This window comes from Piliocolobus tephrosceles, chromosome 1 (assembly GCF_002776525.5).
Source record: "Piliocolobus tephrosceles isolate RC106 chromosome 1, ASM277652v3, whole genome shotgun sequence".
NCBI lineage: Eukaryota > Metazoa > Chordata > Mammalia > Primates > Cercopithecidae > Piliocolobus > Piliocolobus tephrosceles.
Genome location: NC_045434.1, coordinates 123,840,469 through 123,864,438, shown reverse-complemented (window position 1 = coordinate 123,864,438; position 23,970 = coordinate 123,840,469). Strand labels below are relative to the sequence as shown.

At 36.2% G+C, this 23,970-nt stretch overlaps 1 protein-coding gene and 1 pseudogene across 3 annotated transcripts in view; one reads left to right on the top strand and one right to left on the bottom strand.

Annotated features, from left to right (window-relative positions):
• DPYD (dihydropyrimidine dehydrogenase) overlaps positions 1-23,970 on the bottom strand; it is an 875,732-nt gene that overhangs the window by 692,828 nt on the left and 158,934 nt on the right. The window lies entirely within an intron of this gene.
• On the top strand, positions 19,850-20,918 carry LOC111555135 (annotated as a pseudogene).

The following is a 23,970-nucleotide window of genomic DNA, read 5'->3' as shown; positions in this document are numbered from 1 at the left end:
CAGTGGGATGCCCCCATTAGTGATACCATCCACACCTAGGCATCTTTCCTAAACCTTGGAGGACTGGCTCACAATGAGTCTTAGGCTCCTGTTTTCCCTACTGTCTATCTGTAAGTAATAAACCTGCTTCATGCAACTTGTTGCATGTAAGCATGTTTTGTCTCACCAGACTCAGACAAGCTGGTAACAGTGCACGACGAATCTGCTTCACACAGCTCTCTGCCCAACTACATTTAATTCACCCTCACTGTAAACAAATCATCACTTCTTTCAAGTGATCTCTCTTCTTTTATCCACACACCATACATTTGGTACCCACCACAACACAATATCATAAAAGGCAGTATGGTTTAATGGATTCTGGATTTAAATCCAGCTCTATTATTAGCTTTGTGATCTTGAGAAAGTTATTTAAATCCTTTGTGCCCCAGTTTCCTCATCTAAATTGCTAATTATAGTCTTGACATTATACCATTATAGGGAGGATTAAATAAATAATACATGTGGAACATTTGGAACAGTTCCTGCCATTAATGAGTGCTCAACAATGTAAATCATTGTTGTAAATCATTTGTATTATAATCTAGGCACAATGGAGAATACAATGTAGGAAATGAGCGCTGTTTTTTAATAGCTACTGTGAAGTATAGAGCTATAGTGAAAACTGTAAAACAGTGACTGCCACATCAGTTACTGTGAAAATAAATGAGATAATTATGATAAGCACCAACATCATATTTATAGTAGCTGCTCAATAAATGTTAACTAGAAAACATGATGAAATATATCTCAATCTTCCAAGCCAATCATGGAGGAACACAGAAGGGAAGTAGTATCATGTTGAATAAAAATAAACTGTGTAACCAAAGAGATTATAAGAATAAAATTGTAAATGCCATGTGCATCCATTAGGATTATAATGAAAGCAGCAGCCATACCACAAAGCCAAACACAAACTGATCTCCAGATACCACATTTGCACGATGAGTTATATTACACAATGACTTGGCAATCATTATCTTATTTCTCCAAGTGACCTCTTCCTTAGTTCATTAATGGTTTTGATAGAACTGCTTCAGTAACAAATTCTGTATTTTGGTAGTGTAGATAAATTTTTATGTCAGCAGTAGAAAGAAGTACTGAAGTCCAGGGTTGTGGGAGTAGGCAGGGAGGCCAATGAGTCTCCCTTTGTCAAAGGAAGATCTCTGATGGAAGTTTGATTTTTGCCTCTTTTATTCCTCACATCTAAAATAGATATTTTTCCAAAACATGAATGCCTTCCATATGATGAGACAACACTAAAATTTCTGCTTTAATTAAACAGAACGAAGAAGAGAAACATTTTAAAATAATATTATAGAAATTTTTCTTATGTGCCACCTTTTCATTAAGCTGTGAAATTTCTCACCTGCTCCCTACTTGGCATTTTTTTAAGGTGAACTTTTCAGAACAACCCCACAGAGAGGAAATTGCTTTGCAAGCTAGGAAGATATTAATCTGTTCTCCCAGCATCATGGGTGCATAAATCCTTTCTTATTGAAGAGGTGTTGTTAAAGTTCTATATATAAGACGACAGTACAGTATTGATTTTGGTAATGCTAATACAAAAGCAGTATTTTCAGTAAAATATGCTATATTCTTTCAATTTTCCTGTCTTTGCTCTTGCTTTTCCTTCAATACAAAATACATGACTGCTCATTCTCACTCCCTATCTGGCAGGTTTCTGGGCATCCTTCAAGACACAGCATTAGGTGTCACCTCCTGTTGAGAAGCTTTCCTCAACTACCACCCCCACCCCCACTCCTCCTAAAGGTTATTTTTTCCTTATTCATATCCCCACATTTTTCAAACTATAATATAATTAATTTGTAAGCTAACTGTATCCCCAAATATCCTGATAGGTCTCAGGAGGACATTCATTCATTCCATAAATATTGTTTGAGTACCTGTTAGGTCCAGGGTCGATGGAAAATGACAGCAAGTAAAACAGAGACAGATTCTTTCTGTAACTTAGAATTAAACGAGCGAACAAACAAACATTGCATTGTAGACTCAGTTTAAATCATGATAGCACAGCGCAGTGAGATCAGGGTATCAGGGAGGTCTTCCTGCTAAGTCAAGAAGAAGCAGGAGTTAGCCAGGGTGAGGAGACAAGTGGAAGAAGCAGAAGAGATGTGCAACTACCATGAGATGGCAGGAGGCCCAGCATTTGGAGGATTTGAAAGAAGGCCCTGGTGACTGAAGCAGGAGGTGAGTCCAGGGAGGCTGATGAGGGCAAGGAAAATGCCAGGTTAGTCTTTCATTTTCAGCAGCAGCCACACCAGGTGTTCAACAAATGCTTTTTGAATAAATAAATAATAACACTAACAAAGATAACTATGCCATTGCTTGGTTTTTGAGGGTATGAGTTCCTATCTTGAGAAAAACTGAAATTTTTAGAAGGTAATTTACCTCCCATTACTATACATAGGAATATTTTTGCCTTGTTAAGACTTTCCCCTCTTCATACACTTAAAAATAATGTCGAGAGCTATAATTCAGTATTAAATACAGAATATAAAGTATTTACAATGCAAATAACTAGAAAAACACACATCTTACATACATCAGCTTCCAGGGCAAGTACTCATATGTAGGAAGTTTCACTTTGGATCCAAGGGGATGTAAACCATACAATCTCTTTAGGAAAAAAATGATCATTATTTTCCACATAGTGTTACCCAATGAATACCCAATAAAGAAGCTTGGCACTAACCATTTCTTTTGTCTGCACTACTGAATTCCCATAATATGCACTGCTTGAGAAATGGAGCTCCTGTCCCTTTTTGATTATCTCATTTATAGACATCTCCCATCACAAAACACTTCAGTCATGGGGCAATCAAAGATAACCTAAAAATAAACTCTTGAGGGAAGACAAATTAGAGAATCTAACCCATAATGGTCCTTCTGCATTGAAAAAAACACTGGACAAATAGTGCTGTCTGGCTGCCATTCTGTTAATCAACAAATTATATAACCCTGAGCAAACTACTTAACCTTTGCTAAGTGAAATCTCAGTTGTTTTAGCTATGAGCAATGGGTGTATGATTAGCTGGTCTTTAAAGTGCCTTCCAACACACAAGGGCCAGGACTCCATGTCCTCTTCACATGTGTCACAAGTGTTATCAGATTATGAGAGCAAAAACTTTAAACAAACAAAAAAAAAACACATAGTTTCATTTTAGGGGGAAATTGATAATCACCAAAATTTTAAACTCTGAATGTTTCTTTACATGAGAGACATTAATCTTTCAGTAGGAACATAGTTGAGGCCTCCCCTAAAATTTCATTAGCAGTGAAACCCTTATTTTAAAAAGAATGTGAATAACTTGAATGAAATCCAATCCACAGCAGTAAAAATGGTAAAATATTTGACAACCCTAATCTGGTCCAAAATATTTGGCTACATTAAGTGATTAGGATACAGAATATTTCCAGTTTCTCCACCCTGTATTTCTTGCCAACCCAACTAGCAAAATTTTGGAGTAAATCCTTAGGAGAGTTATATAAGTTCATTTTTGAGAATCAGGCACTGACCTTCACTACAGTCAGCAATTTCCCATTTATTTCTATACCTATCATGTCATTTTAGTCTCTTGCACAGGAAACATCAAGCTTCTTTCTAGAAAGTATGACAGAATAACCAAAAGATCTGGTCTGGAGCCAGAAAATAAGAGTTTATATCCTGTCACTGCTACTTGGAGGCTGCAGGGCTTGGCTAAGCCACTTAATCTTTCTAACATTCTCCATTTGGGAAATGAGATAATATTTACCTTAGAATCATGAGAACCCAATAAAGTACACAAAGTGTTGGAGCAAGCAGCTATTCAAGACACAGTTATTTATTCACTTATACATGGTTTGCTGTGTTCACGCCCATTCCACCAACACCTTAACTGCAGTGTACTTCTGTGGGACTAAATTTTTTGGCTTGTGTTTTGCTTACTTGTTTCCCAGTCTGTACACCAGTATGACTGCATCCTACCAAAACAAATCTTTGCTGCATTGGTGTTCAGAAATATTTCACTAAATATCTCAAAGTTCTAAAAGCCCAAGGCATTTGTTGAGTAATCATTAGGTCAGATTTCTTATTCCTCTTGCTACCTCCCTTCCTGTTTCTGGTTAATGCTTCTTAAAATTGCTAAAATCTTGGCTTTTGAGTCTTTACTGCCCATTTAGCTTTTAACATTATGCTCACCTACTCTTAGGCAATCCAACACATTTATCCATACAGCTGCTTCTAAACCTCACAACTATCTTTAATATTTCTTTTTCCTGCTAGCCATCAAGTTACTCATAACGGTGGAAAACAGCACTTATCCAAACTAACACTGAAATACTTCTCTTAGAAGACAAGTATATTTTTGTTTATTATTGTGTAGAAACCACTCAGTACTGGTATGTTTTAAACTGTGCTTTGTTTTAGATGAATATTTCTAAGACAAATAAATATTACATTGTACTGTCACCTTCTACAATCTTTTGTGTATTTTTTTATTTTCCTAAATTGATATACTGTTACTAAAGACATGATTCTGATTTAATTTACTTAACAATTACATATTTATTTATTGAACTAGATACTTACAATGGTGCCAACACTATACTATGCACCAAAGTTTCAAAGATGAACAGAATGTGATTCATAACTTACACAATGACCATATTATAGGACAGCAAATATTTAAATATCCAATTATGGATATATGGGACATGATAAACTAAAAGTATGTGCAAAAGACTCTACAAACACGAAGAAAGGAATGGGAAGAAACAAGAGAAATGTCCCATGGAAAGTGGCTTTTGAGATGAATCTTAAAGAACAAGAACGATGTCTTCGACAGAGCAAGGAAGGAGGCATTTTGGTGGAAGCAGCAGAATGGGCAGAGTCATAGAACATAGAAGTACTAAAGCACTCAGGGAAAATCTCTGTTCCTCAGAAGAGTTAGGATAACAGATACATGAGAGAGGGTAGCTGGAATGAAATTCTAGACTGTATTGGAACTCAGTTTTACTAGTCCTCTAAGAATTTTATTGTAAAATTTTTATTGGAAGCCCATCTTCATTCCAAATATACAGCCATATTTGAATCTCTCTCTCTCACACATACACAAACACACCCCACATATATACAGTTGATCCTCCCGTATCAGTGGGTTTCATATCTGCAGATCCAACAAACTATAAAGCAAACATTCAAAAATAAACTTCAAAAAATAAAAAAATAGCAATACAACAATAAAAATAACATGAATTTTAAGATATAGTATAGCAGCTATCTATATTTGTATTTACATTTTTTTAGGTATATGAGTAATCCAGAAATGATTTAAAGTGTACAGGAGGACGTGGGAGGATGTGTGTAAGTTACATGCAACTATTAAACCATTTTATATCAGGGACTTGAACATCAACTGATTTCAGTATCAATGGGAGGGGGGGGTCATAGAACCTTGGTGGATAGCTGTAATGTCAAAGTACAGAGGGCACCTAAAGAACAACTGAGATACTTCAGGGATCAGAGAAGAAACAAAGACACAGGGTAGCAAGCATAACTGAAGCTACAGGTCTGAAGTGCTCCAGGTTCTGAAGCAAGCAGAGATAGCCTAGAATGAACTCAGCTAGTGTAATTGAGATCAAACGTCCCTTGCCTCAGGTAGGGGACTGTAGTTATATTCCTTGCTTAAAATCATGGGCCAAGTGGATAGGACTGATCTTCCCATGCAAGGTGTTAGAACAACACTGGAAGTCATGCTAATTAGGATAATATAAAACTGTATGCCAAAGAGAAAGGAGGAACCCAACACAAATGCAGCTTGAATCTAAGATGTAGGTCCAGCCACCCCTCATGTGGTTTCCATAGATAAAACATCAACACAATATCAATATGGGACCACTCCCAGAGCCACCAGTTTAAGACTTGATTCTACATCAGGTGCCTTGATGTCCATGTTGAGGCAATCACAGACTTGTTAGATGGGAAGGAGAAAGTTTGTCAAGATAAACACGAATAAACACAACAATCATCCTAAATGCACAAATTCACAAAATTTCTAAAATGATACAAGGGAAGACTAACATCATAAAAAAGACTGCCAATTATAAGAAACAAATTTATTACAAAGTGGAAAAGGAGCAATCTGAAAATGTCTAAAATTACTGTTTAAAATTCTCATACGAAAATAAAATAAAGGAGGTACTACTATCCCTTAATGAGAAAATAAGAATATATGAAACAAAACGAGTAGAAATTAAAGAGAAATGGAGGGTACTAAAAAAAGCCAAGCAGAAATTCTAAAGATAGAAAATTCTGACATTACAGCTATTACTAAAAAGCCAAAAAGTAACAGATGCTGGCAAGGTTGCTGAGAAAAGGGAACTCTTACACACTGGTGGTGGGAGTGCAAATTGTTTCAATCATTGTGGAAAGCAGTGTGACAATTCCTTAAAGAACTGAAAACTGAACTACCATTCAACCAAGCAATCTTATTACTGGGTATATAAATCATTCTACCATAAAGGCACATGCATGCGTATGTTCACTGCAGCAGTGTTCACAACAGCAAAGACGTGTCATCAACCTAACCATCAACAGTAGACTAGATTTTTAAAAAATCATTATATATACACCATTGAATACTATGCAGCCATGAAAAAGAATGAAATTGTGTCCTTTGCAGAACTATGGATGGAGCTGAAGGCCATTATCCTAGGCAAACTAACACAGGAAAAGAAAATCAAATACTACATGCTCTCACTCATAAGTGTGAGTTAAACATCGAGTACATATGGGCACAAGGAAAGAAAATAAGGACACTAGGGCCTACTTGAGGGTGGACAGTGGGAGGAGGGTGAGGATCAAAAAACTGCCTATTGGGTACTATGCTTATTACTTGGGTGACAAAATAATCTGTAAACCAAACGCCAGTTTCACACAATTTACCTAAGCAACAAACTTGCGCATGGACTCCTGAACCTAAAATAAAAGTTTATTTCTGTGATTGAAATGAAAAATAAAAGATGAGGTACATTCCAGAGAGGACATAGTCAGAGAAAAATTTAGTGAATTGTAATATGTTACTGGAGAACTCACATAAAATGTACCACAGAGTGACAAGATTAACACCTTTATATCTGAGGATAAGAATTTTAGATATTATTGTACAGAAAAAGGAGAGCCATTAAAGTTATTATTCAGAAGATGCTGTAGAAACTCAATTCTGGCATCAGTATAAGGAATGAGTAGCAGGTTATTGTCATAGTTCTGTCAAGGAATGAGAAAGTCATGAACAAGTAGTTGACAGAAGGAATGGAAAGAGACCCATTCTTTCCCCCTGCTTTTCTCTGTAACTTCATTAAGTCAGCCTTTATATTTTAAAACTGCTTAGATTTTGTTAAAACTTGATCATTCTCTAAATCCTCTCCTTCTTAGTCTTAGATTCTCTCTCCACATGTATTCCTATCTTCATCCTTTCTTTCCAATCTGCTTAGCAGAGAACTTCAGTATTTCTTGACTAGAATATAATTGTCTTTTTTTCCCAAAAAGATGTACACCTCCAATTAGTTTTAAGCATAGCAGCCATAACATTTTTCAAAGAGCTGTCAAATCAAGCTCACACTCCCGAAATAGGGTAGTAGAAATAGCAGTATCTTAAAAGTAAAATGGACTTAGATTCAAATCCTGATTATTAAATATGCATCAAGTTTCAACTGCTGTGAGCCTCACTTTCTTAATCTGTATTAAGTGGCATAAAAAACTCCTATTTCTTAGAGTTATTATGAGGAACAAAGGAGATTAAATCTCTACAGAGTCTAGCAAAGTGTTTACAAAGTAGTAAATGCGGCCGGGCGCAGTGGCTCGCGCCTGTAATCCCAGCACTTTGGGAGGCCGTGGCGGGCAGATCACAAGGTCAGGAGATCGAGACCACGGTGAAACCCCGTCTCTACTAAAAATACAAAAAATTAGCCGGGCGCGGTGGCGGGCGCCTATAGTCCCAGCTACTCAGGAGGCTGAGGCAGGAGAATGGCATAAACCCAGGAGGCGGAGCTTGCAGTGAGCTGAGATCCAGCCACTGCACTCCAGCCTGGGCGATAGAGCCAGACTCCATCTCAAAAAAATAAATAAATAAATAAAGTAGTAAATGCCCAATAAATATTTTGCTATCCTCATTAACACTCAGCAGGAAAGGCATTTCCTAACATTCTTAACTGAGAAAGAAAAGACCAACGCCTCCACTGTGCCTTGCCTTTCTCTGTTTATATATTTGATTAAACTAATTTATGTACACACCGATCTCCCCCTACTAGATTATAAAATCATTTCAGAGCAGTGGCCATATTGTATTCATTTTGTATCATTCTATTTCTAGCACAGTGCCCAGTTAACAGGAGGGGCTTAATAAATGTTAGATTAACAAATTATTGTAGATAAAGTCTAATTTATCTTCCACTCAGTGCCTATACATGCAACCACTTTTTTTTAATTGCACAATACAAACTTCTTAAATTACTATTACCTTCTCTTCCTCTTTTGTTCTGTTTCTCTTATTCCCTTTAGTTTTCTTCTTCTGGCAAAAGCATACCCAATCTACCTTCATTGTATCCATCAAAGCTGACATACTCTTTCTCTGAACTCCTCCATCAAGAAAGGAAAACAAAAGGATTTTAACTATTGTATCCAACAACATAGTCTTGCTCCCTAGTCTAGTTTGTCATACACAGTAGGAACTCAGATTTGTCAAACTCACCTGAACAATCTTGCCTATTGATTAAAATAGTTCTTGCATAGCAGCAAAATGCATCACATAAAAAGGTAATGCATCTTTTAAATTATGATGATTTATTAATTTATTTTTGATTCATGTTAGGATATTTGAAAAGAATATTTTAAAATCCAAAAAAGCATCAAAATTCTCAATATTCATCCAAACATTTGTTATGAATCTTCTTTTTCTCTGAAAGCAAATCTTCATACTAGCTTAATTAGCATGCATTTATTGTGTGTGAAAACATCCTCAAGGATTTTCGTTTTCTTCCAGTCAGGTCACAATTGTTTGCACGAATAGCTACTACACATTTTATTAATTCAGAATGAACATAAAGTAGAATATAATCACTGTATTCAAAAAATAATAACAACACTGCTGACAGAATCTTTTGTGGTAAGAAGATGGCATGAGACAGAGGAGGAAAGAAAAGGTTGAGAAGAAGGAAACAAGGGTCGAAGCAAACTGAACCGGAAAGAATCACAACTGATGAAGGGGTGAATATAAAACAAAAAGTGAAAAAAGGAGGGAAGATTACATAAAGAGAAAAGAGAAAATTAGAGAATAAAGAAGAAAACAATTTTAAATGCATAGTTAGATCAATAGAATTCTAGCACTAGGAAATTAAAATGTAGTATAAGGTAAAATGACTCATTCTTCCCAACATAGAGCTTTTTAATATTTTCCCATTCCCTACTCAGAAATTCTTGTATAATTCCAAAACACTTAATAGGAGATCTGTATTTAGATTATAACTATCTATTTTGATTTAGTACAAAGGTGACATTACATCTGCACTACATGTTCAAGTTAATAATAATGAATACGTTTTAGCAGTTGTCATTCAGTTCTAAGCAAAAAAATACTTTTAACTTGATCACTTTACACAAAGTTAACTGTCCAATTTTCAGTTTCCACATTTTATGTGAAAATAAGTGAACTAGTTCTATTCATAATTAACTTACACTTTAAAGAATTTTTAAACTCTAGGGAAAATATTTTTTTCGTAAGAATAAACTTTTATGATACTTTATTATGATCTGCAATGCTGAATTATAAATAGCTTCACCATATTTTATGTACGGTATTTGTTTTAGAGATTTATTATGTACTTCTCCTTGTAGACTGAAAATTATTTGAAAGCAATATTAATTTTAATTTATATCTCCCATCCTATGACAGTGCCCAACAATTTACACATTCAACGAATATCTGTTGAATGAATTAAAGAATAGATCAATGAGATGTTATAGTTTAAGTATACTTTAAGTTCTATGTGAACTAATCTTCTCATATGTTTGACATATTTGTATGTATTTCTTCCATTTGAATCTACCTATTACTACCAGACCAATCTTCCTTAAATATTTATTTCATAATGGTATTGCCCCTTTCCTAAACATTAAGAGGACCAATTCTTTCTACAGCTTAAAAATCTAAATGCCTTGACCTTTTCCAGTCACAGATTTTCACGTTCTATATAACACCTTCACTCTTGAGTTTTACTTTTAGTTTTGAGCATCGTCATAAACTCATTGTGGGAATTGTTTATAGAGTTTTGTGAAAGGAAATGCTTTTCCATTTCATTGCTTGGATATCTAATCCATTTATCAACAAAGTGGTTTCAGAAATTTGTTGTTAATACATTTCTTTGGTCTAAGGCTATACAGAGGCTACTAGAGCACTGTGCCCATCAGCCATTACTCTGAGGCAGACCACTGGAGCTATTTGGGTATAAGCTCATGGGACACAGAACCAGCTGCATAGGACAGCAGCTAGGAGAGTCAACACAGTGAATCTACCCCAGGAATTCCTGTTATTACTCAACAGCTTACACCTCCCAGGTGGGTTTAGAAAATGAACAGAATAGTTTGACAGCCTTACTCCTGAGGAGGTACTGGCAACTCATTAGAAAACTGGCTGAGATCAGTTGAGCCCAGTGTAGACCTGCAGGACTGTTCACCTCACCCTTAGACTTGTGAACAGTAATACATGCACGTTGTTCTAGGCCAGTGGGTTGGGAGTTGTTTGATCCACAACAAATAGCTAGTTGATGAAAGACTGTGCCTACAAGTACAATAATACGTAACACAAACATAAAATATGTGATACTGGCTCTAGGATCAGGTAGTAAGCAGAGGCTGATAATTGATGCAAAAGCTACAAAGATGATAGGTGAACTATTATCAAAAGTTGAGTAATGAACTGATTATGTGTGCTGGAAGAATGGTGACCTGTGTTATGCAGCAGCAAATATAAAACTGTTGCAGCCAGGAGCGGTGGCTCACGCCTATAATCCCAGCACTTTGGGAGTCCAGGGCAGGTGGATCACCTGAGGTCAGGAGTTCGAGACCAGCCTGACCAACATGAAGGAACTCCATCTCTACTAAAAAACACAAAACATTAGCCATGCATGGTGACGCATGCCTGTAATTCCAGCTACTTGGGAGACTGAGGCAGGAGAATCGCTTGAACCCAGGAGGCAGAGGTTGCGGTGAGCCGAGATTGTGACATTGCACTCCAGCCTCAGCAACAAGAGAGAAACTCCATCTCAAAAAAACAAACAAACAAAAAACAGAAACAAAACAAAAAACTGTTGCCTGTGGTAAATTTAAGTAAGATACTATACCTAATGGATTTATGAAGTATGGTAAGATAATTTTTTAGGTATTGTATTTAGAATGTCAGTTGATTTGATTACATATGATAAGGTATATTGATAAGGAGAGAGTCAAAAAAGCACTCATCCATTTGCAAGCAGATTTTAAAGGGAATATAGAGAGGCCAATGATTGCTGAGTTGGAAAATAAAATTGTTTTTCCTTATAGTCTTCCCATTTGGCAAAAGATCATCCATGTAAAGTGAGGCTTAAAGACTATGATCAAATTAAGGCTGTGGCCGTAAAACCCTTTGTTAACACCTCTGAAAGAATTAAGTGGTGCCCAACAGGGGAAAGGAAAGGGAAAGAGTGCTTCTAGAAATCTTGAAGAGAGGTCCCACAAATGTCAAATCCCTAAATAGCAGTAGGTTAAATGTGTACAAGGAGGTATTCTTGAAAACAATTGTAGTATGGCTTTTGCAGCAGAGAGTAGAGTATAACCAGACTTAGAGAAAACCCACAAAGTTTTACAGTAAGTTTCATAGATAAAATAGCCATCAACTAAATTATCTACAACTTTCTATAGGAAAGAGTAAGTCAAAGAAAACTAATCAGGTGCCAAATAGATCATTTCTTCAGAAGTAGCCCAGGAGAGAGTGATAGACTATGAAGGTCATCATAGAGGGTAGAGCAAAATGGTGCCACGTGAAAAAATAAACAGGGAAGTTACTCCCAGGGAGCAAAGGCAGGACTTAAGAAACATGTCCTGTTGTGGAGATGAGGGACTTGATAACATTTTTCTAGCATGATTTCAGAATTACTACTAATCGGTGATTGCTAGGTAGCTCCTGTTTTTCCCCTTTTTGGAGTTACATCTAAGAAGCGACATCAGAACTCCATGCAGTATAGGAGACCCTGGAACTAACATGATGTTAGAACTAGATTCAATTTCTGGGTTTGGACTGAGCATATTTTTCCTTTAGGGGAGACATGTATAACTGAGACCAGGGGTGGTAGTCTTTGACAGACTTGAGACAAAATGAGTCCATTTCTTTACTCTTCCCTGTATCCATAACCTTTGCAATGGGACTTTGCAACTCTTCTTATCAAAGGGTACGCTTTTTCCCTACTCTATGAATTTAAACTGACATGAATTGCTTTGACCAAGAGAATGTGGCAGAAATAACGGTATGCTCATTCTAAACCTCAGCCTCAAGAAACTCTGCATGTTCGGTTTCCTCTCTGGAACCATGCCATTCCTATGTGAGAGACTCCTAATTTGTCTGATGGAGGATGAGAGACAACAGGGAGAAGAGACCACTTGATGAAGCCAAATCTACCACAGACTGCTCTACAGGCAGCAAATCCCAAATGTGTGAAAGACTTCAGTCAAGATAAGCAGAACTACCTACACAATTCAGCCCTGACAGGATGCATAAGTATACTCAAGTAATAATACATGTTTATTATTTGAAGCCACTGAGTTTGGGGTTGGCCTTTTTTTGCAGCAGCAGCAGCAGCAGCAGCAGTTGATACATGCAATGATCCCTGCAAATATCAACTGCAGACTAACAAACATCCAAATTTTTAAAATACCTAGAATTAATTTCAGCAATCCTCCCTTTAAATAGGGCCAGACTAGATAATCATTTTAGGTTCTTTCAACTTAAGACTGTGTTTTTCCTGCCAACACACCAAGGAAACGATGAGATTTGTCAAAGTTAATAGAAAATCCACTACTGCAATAGAAGAGTATCTGATTTTTACTTAAATGTTTCCATGAATAAGTTTACAATGCTCAAGTTAAGAAGGACACAATCCAGAGAGACAGCAATCACGTCCTCAAAACTTTTGGGAATCTGAGTAGTATTCTCGTAAATATGTACACGTACCTCTTCCTATTTATGAAATATCTTGAGCAAGCAGCCTCTCATATTCAAATAAATCCTGATTGTTTCAAATACTTGGAGTCATATACAGATTTCTGAAAGTTGCTGTATGTCTGTATGTATGTTTTTGTGTGCATTAAACAAAAAATAAAATAAAAATTTTTCCTTATAATGAGGTCATAATCCTGGGACCCAGGAAACACGAACTCGTGTCCTGAATGTGCCCTTGCCAGAATTTATCTCAATGTTAATTGATTCTAAATACACTTTTTTGCAAGCATTGCCCAACATCATTATATAGGCGAGAATTTGACACAAATCACTGATTGACAGGAAAAAAAATTCACTTATCTCTTTTATTGTCATTTTAGAAGATACATTAAGATCTGTAATGATAATGTAAGAACTTTAAGTATTCTTTCACATTCCAAACTTAGTCATTTTCTTGGTAATTTAGATAGTTGAACAGTTATTGTGATGTGATAACTGGAATAATTCAATTATAAAAGCTAAATTCCTGCTGCAAGCAGGTAAATGCTCCACATTCTTTGCTGTGGCTAAAAACTGATTTTCATGCATGTAGGGCTTCTAAATCCAAAAATATTATTTCAAAATGCATCTTTTCCAAATAAGAAAAAACCCACATTAGTCTACTAGGTTAAATAAAAAGGCTAAATGAGAGAGCTCTTAAATATAGCAAAACAAATTTCACAAAATACAATTTTAAGATACAATAAATATTTGTCATATTTTGGTAATAAAAGAAGTGGGAAATAAAATTATAATATTAACCACGATATAATCACAAAATCTCCACAAAGTAAAGAAAAAAACACAAAAAACTCAAAAGTATTAAATTTTAAAAGTGAAAATTTCATTTGTTTTTTCATATGAGATTACAAAAAGAAAAGCATTTGCTAAGATATAACTTATAAGAGGCCTTCCTATAGCTAATCATCTTTCTATTGACAGAATATCCCAGATTCTTACAAACTATTTAGAAATTGCTGGTTTTGCCTAGATTTCCATTAAGTAGCAGTTTTCTGCAGGAAGGAATAGGACATTTTGGAAGGAATAAAGTATTATTTGGCATAATGATTTTCATTCCCAAGGAATACAAGAGCTGGATACAATTATACAAATTTTTCTAAGGCAATGGAAAAGCAATAGTCAACAAGGTGGTAACAGGCTTCTTCTTTACCTTGAAAAGACACTATTTTTAACATTTTTCAAACAGAGAATAATCTCTATCATGTATTTGAGTTATAAAAAACCATTTAACATATCATGCCGGAAAACATTTGTCATTATATAATGATTTCATTTTAAATATTTATAAGAATATTTGTGGTAGTTAAAACACTTCATTTTTTAGATTAGAAAAACAGTTTTGTTTTGCTCTAAACATTTTCAAAGAGTAGGACAAGATCTCAAATCTAGTCCTCAAAATATTTCGTGGAAAATATTTCAAAGTTAAATGTGAAGTTGATTTAGAAATATTTCTGTGAAAATATAAATACATGTATTATCAAACTTGAACATATTAGCTGATTATTCTACCTGTACAACAGCTTAAACATTTGCAAACATTATCTCCATAAATTATTTTAAAAATCACTATCCAAAGAAATAAAACAGAAAATTATAGGAAACATGTAAAAGAAGTTATCCTTCCACTTTGGAATTACCATTTAGGGTGGGAATACAAGGTGGTGAGGACATGGGAACAAATTAGTGAACAAATGAATAATGGAGATGATTTCACCTGTGATTGTGCTGTGAAATGAACAAAAAACTTGGTGATTGATTTATAGAAGCAGAGATCATTTAGATTAGGTAGTGAGGTTTTTGCATAGGAGGCCAGTATTTACACTAAGCCTGAATGATATTAAAAAGTCATTCAATGAAAGATCTGAGAAGAAGGGCATTTTGGAAGAAGGAACTGCAAATGCAAAGGGCCAGTGCTTATTAATACGTTCATGCTGTGCATCCACAACTAAACTGCGACCTACCTAAGTTCGAAGCTCACATGTCCTAGTTGTTTGGTGTAAAAATTATTAACAGTAGGACTTTACCTTCTCAATAATTAATTCAAAAAAGTCTATTATTTAATTAAAACACAAATTTGGCTGCTTTATAGGGATATAATATATGACAGCACATACTGATTTTAGCTGTTAGAAATAAATAAGATGTTTTGACTTAGGTTATGTAAACAAAGATATGCCCAATGTTTTTCAATAAATTAATTCAATAACAAAACTCAAAGTCTTTTAAAAAACTTTTCCAAATTTTTTTTTCTTCTATGAGTGCCAAGATTTTCCAAACAAGAAAAGGGAAAAAAAATTTGAATAGTGAATGCTCTGCACATAAATGAGAAAAACTGTCTGGAATATAAAGATATTAATAATTGTAGTGACTAGCACTGTACAGGAGAACAAACTGTTTTGAGTAACTAGAAAACATACTAAGTTTGCATACATGCTTTTTGATATAGATTACATATAGGCTGACTAGATAATATAACAATTACTTTTATTTCATTAAACTGGGAAACTTCATAATCCTCTTGCAAATAAAACATTTCATTGTAACAATTTATTTGCTGCACAAGTCTCATTCAAATATTTTATTTTTTAACATTCACTAGTTCATTAATATATCGTATTATAATCTAAAAATGATATGCATGTGCACACACATACACAGGATATTTGTGAGTATGTAGCTAAAATAGACAATAATATCATAAGTATTATAAACTGGTCATTGTGAAAAAATTCAAATGTTCATCCAACATATGAAAAAATGTGTAATCTAGTTATTAAGGAAATTAAATCCAAATGTACGTTTTCTCACATGAAATTTGCTAACATTAAAAAGAAAAATAGGCTGGGCACAGTGGCTCATACCTGTAATCCCAGCACTTTGGGGGGCTGAGGCGGGCATATCACCTGAGGTCAGGAGTTCGAGGTCAGCTGGTGAAACCCCACCTCTACTAAAAATACACAAAAAAATTCCTCAGGCCTGGTGAGATGCACCTGTAGTCCCAGCTACTCAGGAGGCTGAGGCACAAGAATCGCCTGAACCCAGGGGTTAGAGGTTGCAGTGAGCTGCACGCCAGTCAAGGTGATAGAACAAGACTCTGTCTCAATTAAAAATATAAAAGAAAAATATTAGTGTTGGAAAGTAAATGAGAAATAAGTACTTTAATATACTATTAGCGGCTGCATCAACTTTAAAGAGGCTATTTCACATTTCTAGTAAAAAATACATCTGCCTTTTTAACCAGGAATTGATCTCTAGTAATATATCCTATAGAGACATGCATATATGTGCACAAAAAGACATGCATACACATTTATTTCAAATAAATGAAGGAGATGTAATTAACAAAAAAGTATATTGTCACTGTAAAGCAGTATATCTTATTTAAAAGCACACATTCTAAAGAAAGAAAATTAAATCATGGTATGATTCTGAATAATAATTGTATATGGCATCATATTCTCTTACATCTGATTCAAAACAGTTAGATGAATGCATTAATCTTCTTTAAAACTAACCATATAACCCATATTTGGGGATTAGGAATGTTTCTGACTTCATCTGTCAATACGATAGACAGAACATTAGCTCCACAGATTTTCTAAATAATTACAAAAACATTCATATTTAATGAATAAGGAAAAAAGCCATTGCTGTTTTAAAATGAGTAACTTGTGCGCTTGATTCCATAGTCTAATAATTTTAAGCACCTTTTGTTTTATCTTACAAAACATTTTATATTATAAAATATTATCTGCTATAAGGTCTTTTCTTGTGCTCAACTTATTTCCATTTCTTAATAAAAGGAAAAGACTATAAAATTTAGTAAGTAGAAAAATAAGTGAAAGGTAATTATTTTTAGTATTCTTTCTTGTATTCTTTATTGTATTATACAAAAATGAAAATCTTTATTTACCAAAGTCCTCTCACTTTTTCTGCCCAGTGATATTGAATCAAAAATTTTTTTTTATTTCTTTAAACTACTCTCTTACTTCCTCATTCTCATCAGGGAATACAAGGAAAATGGAGAAAATAAGATAAGACTTTCTCAATTTTGCCACTCAGCATGCTCTGTATTCAGTAACTACTTCTTGAGTGTCCTCCATAGTCTTAGGCACTGCACAAGGTCATAAGGATACAGCAGGGGACAAGTCAAATCTACGTTTGACCTTAAAGAACTCAGAAATTGTACTTCTTTCTTTCTTTTATTAAAGCAAAAGTTAGCTATCCAGACTGCTCAGTTAACAACAGCAGTATTCCACCTCTCATCCTATCTTGTCTCCACAGAGAACTGTAGAGAAGCTACTTGAATTTGGAGAACTCCACGATCATCTATAAAAGTATAATTTCAATAGATTACATTGAAGGCAGAAGTGTAATTTCATGGGTTAGAAGTAAGCATTTGATGAGGAAACAGATGCATTGTTTTCATGTGCAGATTTGTTCAAAATAGGCTGACTTGTGAAAGAAAGAAAAGTAGAATGATAACCAGGAAGAACAGCAAAGTAGAGCCAAAGTATATTCAGTATAGAAGAATCCCACACATGCTTATGAATGGAGGAAAACTGGTAAGTAGAGAATGCAGAATCCAGCATAACAACAACAACAACATGCAAACATATATGTGAGGGAACAAGGTGCTGAAGGAGGTAAAATAGTTTGATTGAAGGCATAGCTTAAAAGTAAACTTACAAAGAATAGAAATATTTCTACTAAAAGAGATAAAGTTGAAAAGTTGAGAGGTCAGATTTCTGAAGATGATGGATGGTCTCTGACAGAGCTCTGTGTAGATGATTTTCCATGGCCTCTATGATTTTTCATGGCCTCTGCAGGAGAGTCACTTGGAGACTAGAAAATCAGGAGTCTAAATAAATAACTAGTTAAGAAATTTAAAATTTGTTTTGAACTAACTTTTTTAAAGCCCTAAGGAAGAAATGTGAAAAGTTTTATTCTATCTCTAACAATGGCTCTGAAATAAACATTGAGTTTTTACAATGACTACACCCTGCTAATTTTCAATAGGGTAACTTATGTATTCTTACATCAATCCTGGGAGGCTAATGCCATTTATCAACTAATTGCACAAATGAGACAACTGAGTCAGAAAGTGGTTCAAGTACAATTTCAATCTGAGAAGTTTAATTCCAACACTCTTAATCATGAATATATATTTCCTCCGAGCTTATTTCCACAAGACATATTAGGATACTAGTAAATAAGTTTAATTCATATTTACTAATGATACAGGAAAAGAGCAGGGAAGTTCCGGTTACAGAATGGCGTTGTCCCTGGTGAAGGTCCACCCTCAGGCCTGTGCCCACAGACCTAAGTGAGAACAGCACTCTTATTTTTGCGCCCAAATGTTCCATTTTCCAAGACCACTCTGGCCCACCAGGCCCCCCATCCTGTGCCTATAAAAACTCTGAGACACTAGCAGGCACCCAGACACAGGCAGCTGGACATTGAGAGGAACACACTAGCAGAAAAGCACACCAACAGATGCTATGTTTGCCATTGATGGCAGAACGATGCGGATGACACGGAATTTGGCTGAGGGTGGTCAGAGAAGAGCCCAGCCACTGAGCCCACTGAGCTGCCTGACTCCAGGGGAAGACCACCTTCCTACTCCACCCCCTTTCTGGCTCCCCATCCATCTGCTGACAGCTACTTCCACCACTCAATTAAAAACTTTGCACCCATCTTCCAAACCCACGTATGATATGATTTTTTCAGTACACTAAGGCAAGAACCCAGGATACAGAAAGAAAGCCCTCTGTCCTTGTGATAAGGCAGAATTCTGGTCTAAGTGGGCTGATTAACACAAGCCCCCTGTAGACACATAAGCTGAAAGAGCACACTCACACACGTTCACTGGGGCTTCGGGAGCTGTAAACGCTCAACCCTAGATACTGCTGTAGGGTCCACATTCCCCACTACCTGCCCATATGCATGCTTCCCCTAGGGGTTTGAGCTTTGGGACAACAAAAAAGTGAGCCACATCACCATTGCACACCCTGTGAGGGGGGGTAAGAGAACTTTTCCTGTTTCACCTGAGGGTTCATCCAGGATCCTGTAAGGTGAATGTGAAAGCAAAACTGCAGGATCTGCCTCTTTTCCAAAACACTGCCACCTCTCTCTCTTTCCTGTGAGTAAAAGGCTCTGTTTCCCATCATGGAGTTTTAACCACCCTAACCAGGCTGGGTAAACACCCCAGACTTCATATCTTGTCTCTCTCTCACTGTTTGAAACGGCTCTTTTCTCTTCCTTTATGATATTAAGAGTTTTGTTACAGGCTGCGGCAATGTTACTAAGTAAAATGAGCATTTGATTCAGCTGCCAAAAGTGCAAATCAGACCAACTGTACAGGTACACTGACTCAGCCTCTACTCAAAAAGCCACAGGCAAGCATGGCTCCAGGTACCTACGCCTCACTCTTTTTCCTCCCAGGTCAGGTGCCTGGGCATGTCCACAGCATGTAAAGGCCATGCCCAACAGCCATATTTAAATTGCTTTGCCATTTTAAGGAACACATGAAATCACACTCTACTGAGAGTTTCAAGTGTGAAATAAGCAATAAAAAGTATCTTCGGGAGGGCACATGGAAACAGCACCTAAATTGTACCACCTTGAAGAAGTTAGTAACTGGGAAAGAACTAGGAAAAAAATTTATGTGTATCAGTACTGTGGGAAACAGTTTGACCATTTTGAACATTTTAAAGAATATTTTTGAAAACACAAAAGTGAAAAACATTTTGACTGTCTAAATCATCATTAATGATTTGCTAGAAATACCATTATCAAAGGTCACCTCACTGCATGCCAAACTGGAGTAGGGGCAAAAAAAAGGAAGAAGCTCTATGAATGCCAGGTCTGTGACAGTGTATTTAACAGCTAGGACCAGTTCAAAGATCCCTTGATAATACACACTAGAGATAAACCCAACCATTGTACTTTATGTGACTTGTGATTTATGCAATGAAATGAATTAAGGAGACATCTTAGTGATACTCAAATATTTCAGAGCATCTAGTAACAAAAGAAGTTCTTTCAGAAGAAACAGTGTGCAAACTGAACCTGTAACATCAGCGACTATTATGGAACAAGTTGGGAAGGTGCATGAGCTACCATTGCTTCAGGTCCAGATGGATTCAGCACAAGCGACTGTGGAACAAGTCCATCCAGATCTGCTTCAGGACAGCTAGGTACATGGCTCACACATGAGTGAGCTTTCAGAGCAGGTCCAAGTGAGTTATCTAGAAGTGGGTCGAATTCAGACTGAAAAAGGTCTGAACTGAACTGAAGAAGACTGAAGAAGGTACATGTAGAGGAGCTGCATGGTGAACAGGTAAATCAGATGCCAGTGGAAGTACAAACTGCTCTTCTAGAAGCAGACTTGGACCACATGACCCCAGAAATCATGAACCAAGAGGAGAGCGAGCCTAGCAAAACAGATGCTGCTGAGGCTGCCAAAGAAGATCACGAAGATACTGAGGATTTACAGACCAAGCCAACAGTGGATTCTGAAGTGAAAAGGCAGAGAATGAGGACAGAACAGCTATGCTGCTTTTAGAATGAAATAACACATGAATATATTTTTTTCATTTACCTGTTGGAGTTTTGAACGGATTATGAGCACTATGACTGTCCTTAAGCTAACAGGCAAATGGACCAATGTTAACCTGTTTCCTGGTGTGCTGAACTGTTTCTGCTAAGACAAATTGATTCCCCTCCACCCAATTAACGCCACAGAGGAGGAGATTTTTCCATAACTGAAGGGGAATTTTGAGAAGTGTATTACTAGAAACCGAAATGGATTATATTCTTATTATATAGATGGGTACGAATGTATCTACTTTCACTGTGGTCTAAGTTCTCCCTTTTCTCCTCCCCAGGTCATGTCCATTCTCAAATTTTTCCATACTGTAAAGTTAAACTTAAATCATTAGAATGCAGGTTTCTGTATTCAAATGCATGTTAGAAAACTGAATATATAGGAAACACAAGGCTGCATCATAAAAACTACATTGTTAATGTAGAGTTAAATTTTGGCTTCTGGCTTTGGTTTGAAAAAATGTTCTTGTCTATCCCAGTAGTCAGAGATGACATCTCTGCAACAGAAAGAGTGGTGGAGGCAAAATTCTAGAATGTTAAAAAAAAATACACACCCCTGTGCCTTTTCAAAACCAAGTAAGTTCTATAAAGCATCTCTGGTTCTTAAAAGTTTATGTTGTAGAATAAACATTCTTCTCAGCACCACATCACACTTATTCCAAAATTGACCACATAGTTGGAAGTAAAGCACTCCTCAGCAAATGTAAAAGAACAGAAATTACAACAAACTGTCTCTCAGACCACAGTGCAATCAAACTAGAACTCAGGATCAAGAAACTCATTCAAAACCGCTCTACTATATGGAAACTGAACAACCTGCTCCTGAATGACTACTGGGTATATAACGAAATGAAGGCAGAAATAAAGATGTTCTTTGAAACCAATGAGAACAAAGATACAACATACCAGAATTTCTGGGATGCATTTAAAGCAGTGTGTGAGGGAAATTTATAGCACTAAATGCCCACAAGAGAAAGCAGGAAAGATCTAAAATTGACAACCTAACATCACAATTAAAAGAACTAGAGAGCAAGAGCAAACACATTCAAAAGCTAGCAAAAGGCAAGAAATAACTAAGATCAGAGCAGAACTGAAGGAGATAGAGACACAAAAAAAACCTTCAAAAGTCAATAAATCCAGGAGCTGTTTTTTTGAAAAGACCAACAAAATTGATAGACTGCTAGCCAGACTAATAAAGAAGAAAAGAGAGAAGAATCAAATAGACACAATAAAAAACGATAAAAGGGATATCACCGCTGACCCCACAGAAATACAAACTACCATCAGAGAATACTATAAACACCTCTATGCAAATAAACTAGAAAAACATAGAAGAAATGGATAAATTCCTGGACACATACACTCTCCCAAGACTAAACCAGGAAGAAGTTGAATCCCTGAATAGACCAATAATAATAGGCTATGAAATTCAGCCAATAATTAATAGCCTACCAACCAAAAAAACTCCAGGACAAAACTGATTCACAGCCGAATTCTACCAGAGGTACAAGGAAGAGCTGGTACCATTCCTTCTGAAAATATTCCAATCAATAGAAAAAGAGGGGATCCTCCCTAACTCACTTTATGAGGTCAACGTCATCCTGCTACCAAAGCCTGGCAGAGACACAACAAAAAAAGAGAATTTTAGACTAATATCCCTGATGAACATCGATGCAAAAATCCTCAATAAAATACTGGCAAATCGAATCCAGCAGCACATCAAAAAGCTTATCCACCATGATCAAGTGGGTTTCATCCCTGGGATGTGAGGCTGGTTCAACATACGCAAATCAATAAACGTAATCCAGTATATAAACAGAACCAAAGACAAAAACCACAGGATTATCTCAATAGATGCAGAAAAGGCCTTTGACAATATTCAACAGCCCTTCGTGCTAAAAACACTCAATAAATTCAGTATTGATGGAACGCATCTCAAAATAATAAGAGGTATTTATGACAAACCCACAGCCAGTATCATACTGACTGGGCAAAAACTGGAAGCATTCCCTTTGAAAACTGGCATAAGACAGGGATGACCTCTCCCACCACTCCTATTCAACATAGTGTTGGAAGTGCTTGCCAGGGCAATCAGGCAGGAGAAAGAAATAAAGGGTATTCAATTAGGAAAAGAGGAAGTCAAATTGTCCTTGTTTGTAGATGACATGATTGTATTAGAAAACCCCATCATCTCAGCCCGAAATCTCCTTAAGCTGATAAACAACTTCAGCAAGTCTCAGGATACAAAATCAATGTGCAAAAGTCACAAGGAGAACTATAAAACACTGCTCAGTGAAATAAAAGAGGATGCAAAAAAATGGAAGAACCATGCTCATGGATAGGAAGAATCAATATTGTGAAAATGGCCATACTGCCCAAGGTAATTTATAGATTCAATGCCATCCCCATTAAGCTACCAACTACTGTCTTCACAGAATTGGGAAAAAAACTACTTTAAAGTTCATATGGAACCAAAAAAGAGCCCACGTAGCCAAGTCAATCCTAAGCCAAAAGAACAAAGCTTGGAGGCATTACGCTACCTGATTTCAAACTATACTACAAGGCTACAGTAACCAAAACAGGATGGTACTGGTACCAAAACAGAGATACAGACCAATGGAACAGAACAGAGCCCTCAGAAATAATACTACACATCTACAGCCATCTGATCTTTGACAAACCCAACAGAAACAAGAAATCGGGAAAGGATTCCCTATTTAATAAATGGTGCTGGGAAAACTGTCTAGCCATAAGTAGAAAGCTGAAACTGGATCCCTTCCCCTTACATCTTATACAAAAATTAATTCAAGATGGATTAGAGACTTAAATGTTGGACCTAAAACCATAAAAACCATAGAAGAAAACCTAGGTAGTACCATTCAGGACATAGGCATGGGAAAGGACTTCATGACTAAAACAGCAAAAGCAATGGCAGCAAAAGCTAAAATAGACAAATGGGATCTAATTAAACTAAAGAGCTTCTGCACACCAAAAGAAACTACCATCAGAGTGAATA